The 20629-nt window shown below is 32.9% G+C and overlaps 1 protein-coding gene across 9 annotated transcripts in view; it reads left to right on the top strand.

The window, feature by feature from the left end:
- Positions 1-20629, top strand: part of VPS13B (vacuolar protein sorting 13 homolog B) — an 801572-nt gene that overhangs the window by 134245 nt on the left and 646698 nt on the right. The window lies entirely within an intron of this gene.

Genomic DNA, 20629 nt, shown 5'->3' on the forward strand with positions numbered 1-20629 from the left:
GTTATCTGATTCTAAAGTCTTTGGTGCCTTTCTTACCTGAAGGTGTGAAGATATACATTATCTTTTGTTAATCATCTCCAGAGGCTCAGTGTACTTCTTGCCTTGTAGTAAAAGTGGATTTCTATGTATCGAGAGGACAGTTGAGATAATACAGCTAATAAATCTGAACTCTCCTAGTATCTCCTAGTATACAGTTAATAGTATATAGATATTATTGTAATCTCATAGAATTGTAGATAATAGGGTTAGGTGGAATCTTAGACATTATCTCAATTTATCAGTCTATGATGCAGCTTTTGATTTATAGTTGTTTATCCATGGGTTGAACATTTTATTCAGAGAGAGGCAACCAGATTCATTTTTGGGAATCTCTAGAGTTCTTTATTTTATTGAGTCAAAATCTGCTTTCATGTTTCTTCTCTTTCCTAATTATTGCTTATATGTGTCATGAGTCATTTTCATAGACATAAGGAGGTGGGAAAACACGTTTCTTTACAAGATTGAGGGATCCCTCTAAGTACCCATTCCTTATTTAACACATTGGCGTATGTCTTGGTTTTGGCTCATGAAGTTATTGAACAGTTCCTTTGTTTGAGGAAGGTGTTGCTGGGAATCTGTGTTTGAGTTCAGTGTTAATTAGGAAATTTGGCGTTAGTCGGCTCATGGTAATTGACGTGGTGTGTAAAGGCTAAGAGAACAGATACTGATCTTTTTGCCTCCCTGAAACAAAAACTGAAGCAGCCATTTTCCTGCTTTAGCTCAGAATAACACTAGAATAAATGCTTTTAGCTTTAATGGAGGCTAGGCCCTTCAAGATAAAAAAAAAAAAAAAAGCCAATATTTATTTATCAGCAAACATAGAGGATAAGTAACCCACCCCACAGGGCTCAACATCACGTTGCTCAACTGCCCTGTTCTTTATAATACCACAGTTTGAACCTCAAGAACACAGAGTTGGGGTTTTTAATACCCCTGGAGATAGAGGTTTTTAATTCCCTTTGTTCCAGAGCTATGATTATTTTCATCTGCTTTTGTGATAAATACTGTCTTGAACAGAATGTCTTAAAACTGGTAAGACTTAGTTGGCCACTTAGTTGCCACTTGAGTGGCAGCAGCCTGATTGTTAGCTTCAGTTCTTGGATCTGGAACGTGCTTTCATGGAATATTTTGAACTGAAAAGAAATCCTTTCATCATCTATTACAATCTTCTCATTTCAAAGATGAAAAGACTGAGTCCGGTAGAGTTCAAATTACTTAACCTAAGACCACACAGTAAATATCAGTGCTGCAGTGTGATCCTCCCTTTCTTGATTCAGGGCTCCTTCAACTGTACCACACTACTTAAAAGTCATTATTACTATTATTTTAATTTATGTATGATAAAATATACAAAACAGAAAGTTTACCATTTTAACCATTTTTAAGTGTACAATTCAGTGGCATTAAGTATATTCACATTGTTGTACTACTGTCACCACTTTTCATTTACATAAATTTTATCTTTTGTACCCATGGAAACAGTAAATTCCCATTATTCCTTACTTTTAGTCCCTGATAACTTTTTACTTTCTCTCTGTATGAATTTGACTATTCTGGGTACTTAATGTAAGTTAAATCATTAAATATTTGTCCTTTTGTGTCTGACTTGTGTCACTTAGCATGAAGTTTTCAAGATTCATCCATGCTGTAGCATATGTCAGAAATTTTTCTTTCCTCCCCCTCTTCCTCCCTCGTGTCCTCCCTAACTTGCTCCTTCCTCTCTCTCTCCTTTCATCCCTCTCTCCCTTCTTTTCTTCTAAATTCATTCAATTTTAAGGTTGAAAAATTCCAATGTATGTATATACTTTATTTATTCATCCATCAGTGGACATCTGGGTTATTTGCACCTTTTAGCTATTGCCAAGTGGTGCTTTCAACGTGGGTGTACAAATGTTTGAGTTCCTGTCTTCACTTCTTTTGAATATATACCTAGAGGTAGAATTGCTGGATCATATGGTAATTGTATATTTAATTTCATGACAAACTACCATTTTGTTTTTCACGGTGGCTGTCCCATTTTACATTTCCACCAACAATGCACAAGTGTTCCAATGTCTTTACATCTTTACCAACACTCATTATTTTAGTTTTTTTGATAATAGTCGTCCTAAAGAACATAAAATGGTGTTTCATAGTAGTTTTGATTTACATTTCTCTAACAACTAGTGATATTAAGCATCTTTTCAATTGCTTATTGACCACTTGCATATCTTCTTTGGGGGAATATATATTCAAATTTATTGCTGCTATTCAGATTATTTTTGTTGTTGATGTGTAGGTGCTCCTTAGGGATTCTCTATACTAAATTTTTATTATGTATATGATTTGCAAGTTTTTTTCTCCAATTCTATGGGAAAACACTGCTTTTTAATGTTAAGACTCTATCTTAATCTAACTCCCAAACCAGAAACTTAGTTTACCTCTTCTATAAATCTTTTTTTTTTTGTCTTAAAACGTTATCATTTACATTTGACACAGTTTTTTGTAAAAACTGGTATAGCTTGAGCAAGTAAAAAGTGATCAAATGCATATTTGGAATAGTTCTTACTTTGGGGAGGAGGAAAAAGGTAAACTTGTTAGAATTCTTTGTGTTTACAAGTTTATCTTCACAGTAGTTTTTGCTTTTACCATTTACAGAGATAGCTAACTTAGATTGGTTTTTCTGCAGAAAGATTTTATAATTTTCTACATTGTAGGGAGATCTTTTCCCGCTTAATTGTCTTCTCTTACAAAAAAAAAACAAACATGTTTTAGGGACGCCTGGGTGGCTCAGGTGGTTAAGCATCTGACTTTGGCTCAGGTCATGATTTCACGGTTTGCGGGTTGGTGTCCCGCATTGGACTCTGCACTAACAGTGTGGAGCCTGCTTTGCCTCTCCCCTGTTCATGCTCTCTCTCCTTCTCTCTCAAAATAAACAAACTTTATATGAGAAAAAACAACAACACGTTTTAAAGATACTTATCTGTCTTCAAAACTTACAGGGCTTGACCGTCTGTAGACTGATGTTATAGACCATTTTAATAATACTAAATAGAATGAAAATTAAAGCAAATGCACAACTGATTAAATCAAAGTGCTTTTCATCCAGGATGGGCTTCAGGAGGATGTAGGTCTCAGAACCAGTAGGAAGATTGGGATATTAGTACCTATTTTAAAATGAACTTGTAAATACCTCCTGGTTCTCATATATCTGGGCTGACACATATATGTGTGTGTATGTGTATATGTGTGTGTATGTGTATGTTGTGCGTGTATATATGTCATGTCAAATATATAAGCATAGGCTTCATCACTTTTTTTAAAATAAGCAATTGTGCTTATTAATGGAAAACAGGAGGGTTTTTTAAACTACAATAATATTAAGGGAATTCAAAATTATTTTTGTGAGCATTATTCATTAAAGAGATACTATCATAGGCCTAGTGCTCGCACTTGTTCGATTTGAAATCTAAGAGAATACTGAAATATAGCTCTTTCAGTAAGTTAATTCAGCCAAAGCACTTAGAGTTCTGATTATGAGATTATTTCTCTAATGGTGGATGTTAACATTAATTTCAACAATCTGGTGAATATATTTTAACAAGTCCAAGCAGATAAAACACTGTTCTGTGTATGGTCACAGAGCTAGACACTTCAGGGTAGACTGAGATTCCTATAAATCCAGCATTGTTTAGCTGTGTCAGATTCTCTTGAAAGTGACATGCATTGCTGATGCAGGTTTCCGCTTTAAAGGCAGATAAATCAGTATGATTCATTCATCAAAATAAGATTCAAACTCATCAAAATGTGTTAATGACTGCTGAAATTGTGCCTCTACACAATGGCTCTACCGTTCTTAAGATTTTCTAGGTCTTTTAAAGAAGCTTAAGGCAGTTGAGAATGAGAATTACAGCAATCGTCATTTGTCTTAGGCTCAATTCATGCATCCATTTCACATCCAAACTTTAATTTCCTTAAAAAATGCTCTTTTTTGTTGTTCTGAAGCTTTAGATTGGGCACTTAAGAATCTACTGTCTTTTGAGACAGGGTGTTAAGTCCAAATTTTACTGCCTTACAAGAAACAAAATATGCATTTTTTATTTGATTAGTCTTCACATTTACAGAGAGTTAAGCATGATCATAATGAAAATATCTTATCCTGGTAAATTTCTCCATGATATCATATGGTAAATTTGATTTGGGAAATACATAGCGCAAATTGTTCTTGTTTCAGCTTTCTCTTTTGATTTGGATAACTTGTTGAAATAGCTTCCCCCTTCCCTCCGCCCTGCTTTTGTATTACAGTTAACTCCCTTTGTAAGCTCAGTTTCAATCAAACTTCTTAAAGCAAGTGGCTGGGTCTTATTAGTACTATCTGCTAAGGTGGAATAATTTTATTTGAGCTGTATTCTCAGGTCAGGTATATAACAGTGTGGACCACATGCCAGATGGCTCTGTGCATGATGTAACTTAAATCTTTTATAGGATTCTGTGTTTTGTGACTTGGAATATACTTGCATGGTCTTGTTAATGTAACCACCTTCCCGTTATTAAGCATTTCCTTGCATATTTCTTAGAACTTTTCTTTGTTTTGCTCATATTTTTTGGTTTGTCCTTTATTAACTTTTTCATGATTCTTTTATATGCTTATCTGGGTGATTAAAACAGGGAAGGATGACAAGAAAAGACAGGGTGCATATGTTCTTGTTTTGTGAACAGTGTTCTGCATTCAGTTGCAATTTTTGTTCTTAAAACTCCATTGAGTTTGTCCACTGTTTGTCTGCCTTTTTGCACACTTGATACTGTTCTATGTTCATTCAGGTCTATTTTACAGGTAAGTGACAAATGTCCAGTATGTGCCAGACACTCTCTGCAAGGCCTTAGCTATGGAGATACACCAATAAACAAAATTGGCAAAATGCCTGCCTTTATGGCAGTAGAAAATACACATTCTATAAGTTAAGGGAATATTAAAATGAGAAAAAATGGTTTAAGAGGCAGTGTATATTGTCTTTTATAATCTAATTTCATAAAATTGACCTTTTTACTGTCTTAAGCCTTGTAAAGAGACGTTTACATAGGTTTTTTTTTTTTTTTTTTTTTTTTTAAACATTTATTTACTTTTGAGAGACAGAGACAGAGCATAAGCGGGGGAGGAACAGAGAGAGGAGACAGAGAATCCAAAGCAGGATCCAGGCTCTGAGCTGTCAGCACAGAGCCCGAGGCGGGCTTGCACTCACAAACCATGACCTGAAGTTGGATGCCTAACAGACTGAGCCACCCAGGCACCCTAGGGTTTTCTTTTTTTCTTTTTCTTTTTTTAATTTTAATTCCAATGTAGTTAACATTTGGTGTTATATTAGTTTCAGGCATATATGTAGTTTTTGATTGCATAATATTTTTGAATTAGTCTATATTTTTCTGTCTAATTTTGTTAATGATTCATATTTGAACTGAAAACCATTTAATTAGTGGTGGATTGGGGGACCTGGGTGGCTCAGTCAGTTAAGCGTCTGACTTCTGCTCAGGTCATGATCTCACAGTTCATGGGTTTGAACCCTGTGTCAGGCTGGTTCTGTGCTGACAGCCCAGTGCCTGGATCCTGCTTCAGATTCTGTGCGTCCTTCGCTCTCTGCCCCTCCCCAAGCAGTGCTCAGTTTTTCTCTGTCTCTAAAATATTCTAAACTATTTTACTCCTTTCATACATATCTTTGTCTTATTAATGCATATACATACAGTGAATAGTGTATACAGTGAATAGTTTTAGATCTATGTGGATTAAGACCCAAGGTTAGTCCCCAGTACCGTTAGTGAGGGAGTGTCTTTAAAAGTTGGCATTAAGTTTGCATTATAAGGAAGGCATCTTCCATAGGAGTAGGCTTGCTAACTTGTATTTTCTTTAATAAACAGATTTGTTCAGGTGTACTTTACATAGCGTAAATTCACCCATTTCAGGTATGTAAATACAGTGATTTCTAGCACCTTAACTGAGTTATGCAGCTGTTACCATGAATCAGTTTTAGAACATTTTCACCCTCCCAATAAGTTTACATGCTCATTTACAGTTAATCCCCAGCTCTAGCCACAGGTAACCACTTTCTTTATAAATTTATTTTTTATGGCATGTGAATAGAATCATACAAAATGTGGTATTCTGTATCTGGCTTCTTTCACTTAGATAATGTTTTTGAGATTCATCTTTGGCATAGCCAGTAGCTAATTTGTTTTTCATTCTACATCTGTATGTGGCTTTCCTTAACCGAGTAAAATATATTCAGGCTTGCCAATAACTATCCATACCCTTATTCAGAAATGTTTAAATTCCAGAGTTGTATGCATGGCTTTCAAACCTGTTTACAGTTGTTGCTACAACTGTGACTTGGGATGTTCTGAGAATGTCCTTTGTGTCATTAGCCCCTTCTTCAACATCAAATACATAAAAGCTTTTGCATAATTTTTGTGATAATTGCTTTAAAACTTATTTAAATGTAGAATTTAACTCCTATCAGGGAGATGAATAGCTGGCACTGGGTCTTTTATTAATAGAATTTAAATCTTTGGTAAGTTAATTCATTTTGAAATTGCCTAGTTTTGTCATTATAGGACTTTATAATTTTCGCATCGTGATTGATTTTATTCTTTATAATTGCCTTAATGGTCCAGGACCTAGCATATAATTGATTTTTAATAAATGTTAATTGAAATGAACCAAAGTAGAATTTAATAATTCTATAAACATTTTTAGATCAGCTAACATAAACTTTGAAGACATTAGAAAAAAGTACAAGTATACTAGGTCATATTAATGTTTAAGGAAGAAAAGGTGGGTATATTTTCTTTTTGTTCATCTTCAATTTTTTAAATAAATGATTAGCTTTAATATTGTAAAGCTAATATTCTAGCTTCTGAAGAGAAACATAAGTTAAATGTGCCATTCTTGAATATCTTAAATTTTAGTTTATCCTAATAAGTGCAAATATTCAGATATGAGTGCTCTTGGAGTTTCTGTTTCTAGAGATTAGTTGTTTAGTCTCATGATGATCTTTATTTTTTGGGGGAGGAATAATATTTGAAGGTGAATACTTAATTTTTCATACTTAATTTCTCAAAATATTCTTTTATAGAAACCCTATGAGTAATGAAAAAAATCACAAAAGTATTTAGAGGTATGGCTACACCTGAAAATACTAGATAGAACTGTACCAAGCTTTCATATTACTTTAGAGTTGTGTAGGATGTAGTTTATAAAGTGCCCTGTAATGGATTATTACATGAAGTATACCAGTTTTCATTAACATAGTTCTCATATTAAAACTAGAGTATAATTTAAATATAGCAAAATTCAACAATTTTATGTGTACAACTCAATGATTTGTGACAGATATATATATATACTCATGTGGCTGCCAAACTTCTTTCTGGTCCCACTGCAGTTAGTCCCTTTCTCTTTTCTTGGAGTGCGTCAACTTTTGGTGAGAACAGTTGGCTCATAATAAGGGGTAATGCCGGTGTCGATTCAGGGTTGACTGGTTAGCGTGTTAGCTGGTAGACTCACTATTCCTTGCTTTGTTGTTCCATCTTTCACCCAAACTCATCAGACAACTGATTCTTTTCAGTAGGGCTTGTGGGATTTCTCTAGGCCACTGTGTGGCCAGAGACTGAGTCTCATAGCATTTTCAGTTGCATAAGAAAATATTTTGTAAGTAGATTTTATATATACGCATTCACATATTTTGATTTCATTGAGTGAAATCAATGAAGGTAGTGTTTTTTTAAAAGCATAGTTTAAGAGAGTAATAAAAGAAAAATAGAAACCTAATTTTAACATGTGAGATATCATAGGACTCTAAAGTATTTTAAGTGACAACAAGCACAGTAGTCTAAATCTTTAACAAGATTAAAACTTTTTAAAAACTTATTTTACTGTTCTCTGTATTTCATTTAATTTATTTACAGCCTTGTATTTGTATCAGGGTGAAAAATTGACCTAAATTGCATTTGCAGTCTCAACTACCAGTTTGTTCATATCAGAAAGAATAGTTTTATTGTGTAAATCCCTGTATTTATTTATGTTTCTTTTGGGGAGTTGGGAAATAGAGAATAGACATAAATCTAGGCTTTACCGATTATGAATGTTTTCCCTCCAAAGAGGTCATTGATTTTTCTGTGAATTTATCTTGATTGAATGATTTTTAATAACACATCTTAAAGTGAAAAAATACTACCTCCTAAGTAATCTTTATAGGAGTAATAGTCCAGAATCTTAAATTTAATAAATAACATGATTGTTATTTAAATTGCTATTACACTTAATAAATAACATGAACATGTTTTCATCAGATGTTCTGTTGTCTCTCTTAGTACTAACTTTTAAGCCTCTGCTTATGCTGTTTTGGGATTTATTTTGGTTAATTTCAACACTTTGCAACATTTTAGTTATAATTTTCAATTATGAAATTATAAATCTTGTCATTGTATTAATGATTTTATATTTTACTATATAAAGTACATTTACTTAGAATATTAATGCATTCTTGTTTGAAAAAAATTCCCTTGAAAGAACAGTTTTTATTATTTAACAGTCCTCTCAGGCTTTATTTTTTGTCATGTTTTGATTCTGATCTTATAATGTGTTTAAATGACCAATTGAAAAATACCTACTTTAAGTTTTTAGAGTGTGCGTGTATGGGATTAAAAAGACATGAAAAAACACTACTATAGGTAAATAACATGTGTCTTTATATCAGTTAGATGTTTCTCTTTGATTTTTTTTAAGTGCATGAAGAGCATGCAACACATGTTAACAACCAGAGAGTGTTGGTCCAATGAGAACAGGAGGTTTTCTTTGATTTTCCTGGTGGAAAACTTGATATTTTCCACATGGAATTTTATGATCAGTTGGGTGTGAAGTTGTATGGGCAAATAGGATTCGTCTCTTTCTCTTGTTAAAAGTTTTAAACTTAGTAAAATTGTTTAGTGGTACCCAAATGAACATTTAAAATTCATTCTTAGATTATTGACTTTAAATTTGATTTTTGGATATTGGGGAATATTATTACAAGACCTACATACATCTCTTTCTATGAGAAGAATTATGCTAGTTTTTCCCCAGTATTTGGTTTTGTCTATGTACAACAGCAGGAGAATATTATCCTGTGACAGCATTTTATTCTAGTGACAGTATCTTTGAAATACGTCTGTGTTTCATTATTTTTTGGGAACTGAAATGTAAGAGTATATTCAAAAGAATTCTAAGTTATTAATATATTAAAAGGGAAATGACGTGGTTAGAAATAACTAAATTTAGCTTAAGTTTTTTTATCATTGCTTCTAAATTTCTTAACTATGTTTGATTTAATCTCTTTTTAATATATTAATTTGAAATTTAGGAACAAATAATCATTGGAGATCCCCATATCCAAAATATCATATGGTGCATACTTAGAGGCAGGAGGTAATCTCTAAGAACGGCATCATAATACTCTTCTATAGCACTTGTACTTTATTAATTCCACTATATACAGGGATTTATTTGAACCTCATTATAAACAAGTCATGTATTCTCGATTTTATAAGATGTGGAAATCAAAGATTACAGAGGGTGATATGGTAGACCTAGAGAGATCTGGTTCTAGACATTTTTTAATTAGTTGGTGATGGAACCCTCAATAGCAAGTTGGTAACTGTTAGCAAGTTCTCGATAATAACTTTGTGTTCTTTATTATTTATAACTTTAAAAAATACTGCCAGTTTCCTCGATGAATCTGTTAATACTTAGCTTTTTTCAAGTTTCAACTGATTAATGACTCATTTATTTGTTTTAGAAATAATATTTTGGCACCTATCATGTGAAAACTTGTGTTGTAGGCCCTGGAGTCTCATTATGAATAAGACACAGGCTTTCCTCCTTTCTTATCTAAGTATTTAGAGAGATGTTCTATTTTTTTTTTTAATGTTTCAAGTTTTTATTTAAATTCTAGTTAACATATAGTGTAATTTGGTTTCAGGAGTAGAGTTTAGTGATTCATCACTTACGTACAACACATGTACGCTGAGCACGCAGTGCTGATCCCTACAGGTGTCCTCCTTAATACCCATTACCCATTTAGCCCATCTTTCCCACCGTCCTCCCTTCCAGCAACCTTCAGTTTGTTCTCTGTATTTAAGAGTCTCTTATGGTTTGCCTCCCTCTCTGTTTTTTTTTTTCTTTCTCCTACGTTCATCTTTAATGTTTCTTAAATTCCATTTATGAGTGAAATTGTACGGGATTTGTCTTTTTCTGACTGACTTATTTCGCTTAGCATAATACACTCTAGTCCCATCCGTGTTGTTGCAAATGGCAAGATTTCATTCTTTTCGATGGTTGAGTAATATGCCATTGTATATGTATATACCACATCTTCTTTATCCATGTGTCTGTTGATGGACATTTGGGCTCTTTCCATAATTTGGCTGATGTTGATAATGCTCCTATAAAAATCAGGGTGCATGTTCTGCCCCTTTGAATCCGTATTTTTATCCTTTGGGTAGTGCAGTTGCTGGGTCATAGTGTAGTTCAATTTTTAACTTTTTGAGGAACTTTCATACTGTTTTCCACAGTGGCTGCACAAGTTGGCATTCCCACCAACAGTGTAAGACAGTTACCCTTTTGCCACATCCTCACAACCTGTTTCCTGTGTTGTTAATTTTTGCCTGACAGGTGTGAGGTGCTATCTCATTGTAGTTTTGATTTTTATTTCCCTGATGATGAATGATGTTGAGCATCTTTTCTAACTCTTACATCGGTACCTGGGTTTGTTTGATTGACTTGCTTCTGGAAGATACATCTAATTATGTCCTACTCCTGCCTAAAATACTTCTTCTAGCTTTTACAGTAAAGATTAAAATCTTTAAAACATTCTGTGAAACCCTCCATGATCTGACCCTGTCTTGGCTGTCCATCTGAATGTCTTCTTCCTTAGTCCCTCAATACTTTTTGCCTTTTTCACTTGGTTGTCTTTCAGCCAGGTCTTTCATCATATTTTTCCACTATGACTAGTGGAAAATTGCCTAAACAACTTTTACTCACCCCATAGATACTAGAAATTGACACTTGGTCTGACTAGGACACATTCCGCTAATATATTCCTTCATGTGATATTGTTTCTGTTTTTCACTGCACTTTTCATAGAAGTAATTTTACACTGGTTCATGTGATTATTTAATAGTTCTCCTTTCTTTTTGCTTAACCTCCGTAAGGACCATTTCTTTTTCTATGGAGGATATTTATCCTCAAAACCTTGAATCCATTGTAGGCACAAGTAAATATTTATTGACATGCAGCTGGTAATTTTTTCAGTGATTTCTTTGTTTTTTTGGTTGTCTGATTGATGAGGTTTTAGATTGTATGTGGTTTTGACAGCCAAGTCTGTCTCCTATTTACTTCCATAATATGTGTAAAATGTGCTCTTGGCCCAAGGAAAAAGCCAGTGACTTTAGTTACTGAACTTGAACTAAAATGTTCGTGATTTTTGTAATCAGAATTCTCAAGGTTATATTTGAGTGTTAGTATTACATACATAAAATATATTCTATAAACACATTTCCTTTCTCTTTTCTCCTGAGTAGTTGAATATTTTTCCTTAAGTAGGTGAATTATTTATATTGATTAACCTAAGAGATGATGAGAATATGAAGGGACATTTTGCCCCTTTTGTATTTTGCTCATTTGCTACCACCCATGGTTCATTGTACAGTTTTGGACATTGCATATTAATGAGAAGTTGATTATATTTTTATTTGAGTGATATAAAAGTTTTACTCCTTTTTCTCTGTTATCTAATATTTAAATTGAAATAATATTTCAGAAATTTGAAAAATAGTGAATTATTTTCATAACATAATGATATAGTTTGCATTTTAGAGTTATGTGCAAATGCTACACTCGTGATTAAAAAATATACTGGTGGGGATGTGGTGAAAGGGGTATTCTGATACACTGCTGATGAATGTGAAACTATATTCAAACCATTATCAGGCATGAATTAAAAAGATCAACGTAAAAGTGTCTGTACTAATGTAGAAAGAGCTTGGTTTCTAAGAATGTTGTTTAATTAAAAAAGCAGGCTATAGACCCTTCCACGTCCATTAAAATTTAAATGTGTATGAATGCATAAAATCAGTAGAGGTCTATAGTTGTGTATGCTAAACTTTAAGTAGTTATCAGGGGTTTGGGTGGGACCAGGAGGAGCAAAGAGGGAGCAAAGAGCTTTCATTTTACCTATCACTTAATTAAAAACATTTTTCTTCATCGAGTATTGATGCGATGTATTGTGGAAGTTAGAGTCGTATACAGAACGAAATACAAATTTCTTAACTTTTTAAACTGCTTTATTTCTGAGTTAGTGAGGTTTTTTACTCATTTTATTTTGGAAAAAGTGATCTAATCTTATTTTACTTTGCAGGATATGAGTAATAACAAAAATACATTTTTGGAACCAGTTTGTAGGTTCAAGCTTTGCATTTGGGGACTCTATATAAATCTTTAGACCCAGCTGTTGCTGAGGATATTCTTTCAATTGCTATGAGGTGTGTTGATTTTAAAAGAATGGATGGCTGTTCCTCAAGTGTGTGTATGGCAAAAATTTTGCTTATGAACATGAATGGATTGTTCAAGTTAATTCCTTTGCATCGAGTAGTAAAAACTACTTCCACATTTTCTATTTAAAATTTCGAAGGAAGAATTTTCTTTAAAGAAATGCCCTATTGGTTCAGAAATTTCATCAGCTCTGTATTATGATTTGTCAGTAGATGGCACAAGCAGAGTCTTTTAAAGTGTTTGTTAATTAGGGCATATTCATTTTCAATCTTTGCTACTACACAGTCAAGACCTACTTGTTTCTATTTCCCTAAATTTACCCTGGAGTTTGTCCAAGTTGAGTTTTAATGAGTTGTTTATTCCACTAGTTACATTAGGATTTATTTTTCCCTAGAGGGTAATGTTTGAATCGATAGTTTTTAAACCTATTCTGTAAAGTGAACATATGTTTAGACTAGGACTTCTGGATATGTGAAATAAGCATTTGTTAAATAATTTTATTTTCACCAACTTAAGTGTTAAACAGTTGGTTTAGTGAGTTTTCAAAAAGCTAGTTAAGTCCAGAAGTTGTTAGATATTTTTAATATGAACTTGATTGAACTGTTTTTTTTTTTTTGAAGAAATTAAATAAATGCATAGTGGCCTAAATCACAAGGAAAATTCTGTTTTATTGTTGATATTCATTACATTTTAATGAGTCTCCCAAATAGCTTAAATAAAGTTTTAAAAGATACTGATCTGTAATTAAATTTCTGAAGCAAATATGGTATGATGTTATGCTTAGCTGAATTGGGTCTGATGAAGTGGATACATGGGTATTTATTATTTTTTTTATATTTGTTATTAAAAATATTTCTATATTTACCAAAACAAAATAGAATGAAACCTCTTTTCTTTGATAGTGTTACACTAACAGGGGCATTGTATAACCTACCATCTTTTGCTAAATTATTCCTAAATAGTTTATTTTAGTTCAGATGCTACTAGAGTACTTAACAGAAGCATAATAAAATTTACTTTTATTTGTGGCCCTCTACAGCTGGAAAATAAAACCACAAAGACATGTACGACATGTATGAGATAGTTTATTTGTTTATTATCGAATTCTGGCTTTTGTACAACGTGCATTCTTTCCTTTGATGTCAAATTAAATTGAGTCTGAAGGAGAGAATTGCCTCCTACCCTTGGGCAAGACTAAATGTAGGATAAATTAATCAATTTGATTTTGTGTATGTTTAAGTTTTTATTCAAGTCTACGTTACCCATTTGGGAACCATTTTATGTAACATATGATGGTTTGAAAGAGTACCATATACAGTAGCTGAATTTGTTATGAAATAGTAAAGTCTCACTTGTAAAAAGAATCCCACTTTATTTTTTCCTTATAAACAGTTACTGCTATAGTTATAAGAATATGGCTCTTGTTACACCATAGGACTTTCCATAGAATATCTAACTGAAGATCGAGTGGTTAGATTAATAGTATATTTTTATATTGTAGGTGTTCCAAATATTTTTTTCTTTAGTATCACTACCAATAAACTTTTTTTTGGTAAGGAATTTTGAGAACATCATGTTTTTAAATGCTTATTAAAATAAAATGATTTATAAAATGGCTGCAGTGTTAGGAAAGCAAAAGTAACTGTAATGGCATTATAAATTTGTGCCTTGGGTCTGTTTTGTTTTTCCGTCTGTCTCTTTCGATCTTTGCTGTTTTACCTGTTTGGTTTAAAGAATCTTTTATTCAGTGCATATTTGTTTTCTGGTCTGTTCATTCCATTCCTTGGGTTTTCTGGTAAAATGGGTTTTCTGGTAAAATGTGACCAGGATTGTGTGGCTTGAAGGGTAAATCTAGGTAGAGTCACATTACGTGCCATTACGTACTTGAAAATTGTATGGATAAGGTGATAGATGTCTTAATGTGAAATTGTTTATTTAAATTGCCTGACATGCTAATTAAAAGAGCTGGGTCATTTTCTTTTTGCTGTTTTGATATTTTTGAGTAAGAGAAAGCAATATTTACTTAGACCACTGTTCCTAGGAACAGAGTTCTGACTACTTGAGGGAAATTTTTTTTTGTTTTAATGAGATAAAATCCACATAATACAATATATACCATTTTAATTATTTTTAGCTGTACAATTCTTTTGTTTTTAGTAGTTTCACACCATCTTGTAGTCATTGTCACTAATTGCAGAACGTTTTCTGAATTCAAAAAAAAACCCTATCTTCATGATTTTGGACATTTCATATGAACACAAACATACAATATGTGGCATTTTCTGCTTGGCTTCTCTCATTTAGCAAGCTTTCCAGGTTCATCCATGTTGTAGCATTTACTGGTACTCCATTCCGTTTAATGGTCAAATAATCTTGTGTGTGCACATATATATCATATTTTGTTTATTCATTCCTGATTTGGATTGTTGGGTTGGGTCGTTCACACTTTTGGGCTACTGAGAATAATGCTGCTGTGAACAACGTATGTATGAGTTTTTATATGAACATGGTTTCCATTCTCATGGGCATATATGTAGCAGTATAATTGCTGGGTCATATAGTAACTCTGTATTTACTTTTTTGATGAACTGATGGATTGTTTTGCACAGTTGCTTAACTGTTTTCCACTCCTACCTCCTTTGTATGATGGTTACAGTTCCTCTCCTTGCCAACACTTGTTATTTTCCATTTTTATTTTCCTTTTATTATAGCTATCCTAGTGGGTGTGAAGTGGCAGCTCACTATACTTTTGATTTTCATTTCCCCAATGATGTTGAATATCTTTTAATGTGCATATGGCTATTTGTGTTATCTTTTTTGGAGAAATGTCTATTCATGTTCTAGTTCATTTTTAAATTTCATTTATATCTTTTTGTTGTTGAGTAGTGAGAGTTCTTTCCATATTCTGTACAATAGCCTATTATTACCTATGTGGTTTTCAAACATTGCCTTTATTATCTTTTTTCCACTTTCTGGATAGTAGCCTTTGAGACACAACATTTTAAAATTCTGATGAATTCCAGTTTATCTCTTTTTCCTTTTGTTGCTTTTCTTTTGGTACGATATTTATGGAACTAAGATCATGGAGATTTACAGCTATGTTTCTAAGAGTTTTATAGTTTTATCTCAGTATCTCAAATGTATAGGGCTATTATGCTAAATCTTATATTCCTCTAGTGGTGAGTTGTGCACACACATTGTTTTTACTAGACTGCAATAGGCAGATTCGGGAGGGTAACAAAAAGTAGGAGAGATTCTGGAGAAGTCCTGCTACCTCCACATTACTTTGCCTATGTAAATGCCCATAGGATTTTTTATCTTTCTGGTATAATTTTATAGGATAATGATCATTTCTAATCAGTATTTTCTGTGACTTATTGTATGCTTGGTATGTAGATTTAAGTCTTTATTTTAGGCAAGATGTCTTTTGTTAGATATTGCTGTATACTGTTTCTTTTGATTTTGCTTTTTTCTCCAGGAACACTGATTAGGTATATATATTGTAGATTGACCTTTTCTGTAATTTATCTCCATGTCTTTTCTAAAATAATTTTATTATTAAAAATACATTTTTGTTTGATTTTGTGAATGTTTTTATCCTGTTTCTGACTGGGTTTTGAGTTATGTTTTCTTTGTTTAACTTCCAAGTATTTGAGCATGTTACAAATACCTTTCTTTTATTAAAAGTTTATAGTGTAATTCCATAGTGATCAGCATATATAATCTGTATGATTGCATTCCTTTTAATTTTATTGAGGCTTGTTCTTGTGGACTAAATGTCCTTGATGAATGTATATTTTGCTGTTGTTGGGAGGGTGTGTCCTGTTAAGTTGGTTAGTCCAAGTTGATCAGTTGTACTGTTCGTCTTTTTTACCTTTAGTGACTTTTTCTTTCTACTTTTTCTAGTACTTACTGAAGAGAGGAGTGTTGAATCTCCAGTTTTTGGATTTGTGTATTTCTGTTTTCAGTTTTATCTTTCAAAAAATTCAAATGTAGTTGACCTACAATATTACATTTGTTTCAATTTTACACCATAGTTATTTGACATTTATATACAGTTGACACTTGAACATGACTGGTTTGAACTGCTCAGGTCCACTAGTACATGGATTGTTTTTGATAAATACAGTATGGTCCTGTAAATGTATTTTATTCCTTATTATTTTTTAATAACACTTTTTAAAGCTTACTTTATTATAAGAGTATAGTATATAATATACAAAATATGTGTTAATCAACTGTTGATGTTAATGGTAAGGCTTAAGGTCAATAGTAGGCTATTAATAGTTAAGACTTTGGAGAGTCAAAAGTTGTTGTATGTGAATTTTCGACTGCATAGTGGTCCGTGGCCCAGCCCCTGTGTTGTTCAAGGGTCAACTGTACATTATGAAATGATCAGTATGATCAGCCTAGCTAGCATCTGGCATCATACAAAGTTTTTACAGTCTTACTGACTGTATTCCCTATGCTCTATTTTACATCACTGTGACTTTATTTTATAACTAGAAGTTTGTACCTCTTAATCCACTTCATCTGTTTTGCCCTTCTTCCCACCTCTCCACCCTCCCTCCTCTGGCAACCAACAGTTTGTTACCTGTATTTATGAGTCTGCTTCTGTTTCATTTGTTCAGTTGTTTTTAAGCTCCACGTTTTTGTGAAATCACATGGTATTTATCTATCTCTGTCTGACTGACTTCACTTGGTATAACACCCTGAAGGACCATCCATGTTGCCACAAATAGCAAGATTACCTTTTTTTTTTTTATGTCTGAGTAGTAATCCATTTTGTGTGTGTGTGAGACATCTTCTTTATCCGTTCATCGATTGATGGTCACTGAGGTTGCATATCTTGGCTATTGTAAATAATGGTGGAAGGAACATGAGGGTGCATATATCTTTTATAATTAGTGTTTTTGTTTTCTTTGGGTATATACCCAGGAATGGAATTGCTGGATCTTACTGTAGTTTTGTTTTTAATTTTTTGAAGAACCTCCATACTGTTTGTTTTCCATAGTAGCTATACCACTTTACATTCCCATCAATAGTGCAGGAGGGTTATTTTTTTCCCACATCAATGCCAAAACTTGTCCTCTTCTTTCTTCTTCTTCTTCTTCTTCTTTCTTTTTCTTCTTTCTTCTTCTTCTTTCTTCTTTCTTCTTCTTTCTTCTTCCTCTTCCTCTTCCTCTTCCTCTTCCTCTTCCTCTTCTTTTAATAACAGTATTTGACAGGTATGAGGTGGTATCTCATTGTGGTTTTGATTTGCATTCCCTGACGATTGATGATGTTGAGCACCTTTTCATGTTTTTGTTGGCCATCTGTAGGTTTTCTTTGGAAAAATGTTTATTCATGTCCTCTGCCCAGTTTTTAATTGCATTGTTTGTGTTTTTGGTGTTGAGTTGTATAAGTTCTGTATATATTTTGGATTCTAACCCTTTTTTTGATCTGACATTTGCAAGTGTCCCATTCATTTGGTTGCCATTTTGTTTTGTTGATGGTTTCCTTCTCTGTGCAAAAGCTTTTTATGTAATGCAGTCCCAATAGTTTATTTATTTTTGCTCTTGTTTCCCTTGCCAGAGAATATCTATCTAGAAAAATGTTTCTATGGCCAAGTGTCAAAGAAATTTCTGCCTATGTTCTCTTGTAGGGTTTTCATGGTTTCAGGTCTCACATTTAGGTCTGTAATCCATTTTGAATTTATTTTTGTGTATGGTGTAAACAGGTGGCACGGTCTTAATCTTTTGAATGTAGCTGTCCAGTTTTCCCAACACCATTTATTGAAGAGACTGTCTTTTCTCCATAGTATGTTCTTGCCTTTTTCATTATAGATTAGTTGGCCATATAATTGTGGGTTTGTTTCTGGGCTTTCTATTCTATTCCATTGATTTACGTGTCTATTTTTTGTGCCATTACCATATTCTTTTGATTACTGTGGCTTTGTAGTATAGTTTGAAATAAGGGAATGTGATTACCTCTAACTTGGTTCTTCTTTTCTCAAAAAATGCTTTGACTATTTTTTTTTTTTTTGTGGTTCCATACCAATTTTACGATTATTTCTCTTCATTCTGTGAAAAATACCATTGGTATTTTGATAGGGATTGCATTGAATATGTAGATTGCTTTGGGTAGTATGAACGTTTTAACAATATTAATCCCTTAAGGATTCAACAATATATAATTTATACATATTAACAGCATATGTCAATAGAATTAGTTCTTCCATCAGAATGGTATATCTTTCCATTTATTTCTGTCATTTTTATTTTCTTTCATCAGTGTCTTAGGGTTTTTAGAGTACAGGTTTTTACTTTTTTGGTTAAATTTATTCTTAGTAATTTTATTATTTTTGATGTAATTATAAATGGTATGTTCTTAGTTTCTCGCTATTTCATTATTAGTGTACAGAAATGCAACAGATTTCTGTGTATTAACTTTATATTGTACAAGTTTATTGAATTCATTTATTAAAAAATTTTTTTCTGGTAGAGTCCTTTGGATTTTCTGTATATTCATGTCATCTATAAATGGTTTTACTTCTTCTATACCCAGCTGGATACTTCAAAAAAATTTTTTTTTGTGTGGTTGCTGTGACTAGAATTTTCAATACTGTGTTGAATAAAAGTGGCAAGAGTGGGTTCCTATGTCTTGTTCTGATCTTAGAAAAAAAGCTTTCAACTTTTCACCATTGTATATGATGTTAGCTGTGGGATTGTCATATATGGCCTTTGTTATGTAGAAGTATGTTCCCTCTATACACACTTTATTCATTTTCATCAGAAGTGTATGTTGAATGTTGTCACCTTTTTTTTTCCTGCATCTGTTGAGATGATTGTATGATTTTTATCCTTAATTTTATTAACATGGTGTATCATGTCAGTTTAAGTTGTCGATTTTCAACCATCTTTGCGTTCCTGAAAGGAATCCTACTTGATCATGGTATATGATCCTTTTAATGTATTGTCGAATTTGGTTTCCTTATATTTTATTGAGGACTTTTCCACCTATGGCTGTAAGGTTTATTGGTCTGCAGTTTTCTTTTTTGTAGTGTCTTTGGTTTTGGTATCGGAAATACTGGCATTGTAAAAGGAGTTTCTGTTGGTTTGTTTGTACCAACTAAACTTGTGTTTTTTTATCCTCTGCTTGTCTTTAAGATTTTCTCTTTAACCCTGGTTTTCAGCAATTTGATTGTAATGTACCTTTGGTATGATTTTAAGTGTCTTCTGCTTGGGGTTTGTTGTTTTCTTAAAAGTTTGGCCATTATTGCCTTAAATATTTTTTTGTTCCGCTTCTCTCAATTCTCCCCTCTATTTTGGAACTTGCAATTACACCTGTTGGATGTTGCCTGACCATGTCCCAAAGCTCATGAAGGCTTTTCCCAATTACTTGAGACCTTTTTCTTTGATCCTTGATCTCCTGGAACCTTCCTAAGAAAATTATGAAATGCATCTCAAAATTGTCAGGGAAGCAAGAGGAAGGAAAGCATTTATCCATTCATTTCCAGGCTTTCCATACATGAATACAAAATAATTCCCATGGGAGTCTCTCACTGTTCAGTCGCTTTAAGCAATGACTGTAAAAATCTGCATTAATTGGTCTTTATAGCAGGAGTTGGAATAAGAGGTAGGATTGATGGGCCTCTGAGGTTTTATACAAGAGATGCCCAATACTCTAGGTGGATACTGTTGGGAAGATGATAAAGGGTAGAGGTTTATGGGGTTGAGGAAAGTGTAGGGTGGCTGAGTCTACTATGGTAGCATCCTAATTTTTTTCTTTCTCTTGGTTTTTCTTTTTTCTACTTTATCTTGCATATTTCATTAACTTTATCATCTTGTTGTTCACAGACATATTAAGTATTTTCTAACTTTGAAGCTTTGTTATTTGGAAAATTTAATTATACAAGGTACCTCATTCAAAGAAAGAACCAGACGACTAAGACATCAGTGAATTAGATATTCCCAGACAGAGATTCTAAAAAAATTTTTCTGTGTTATTGTCAAATAATCTGGGTATAATGTAAATTTTTCATAAATACTTATG

The sequence above is a fragment of the Panthera pardus genome, unplaced genomic scaffold, assembly GCF_024362965.1.
Source record: "Panthera pardus isolate Hobbes unplaced genomic scaffold, ASM2436296v1 HiC_scaffold_7, whole genome shotgun sequence".
In the NCBI taxonomy this organism is placed as follows: Eukaryota; Metazoa; Chordata; class Mammalia; order Carnivora; family Felidae; genus Panthera; species Panthera pardus.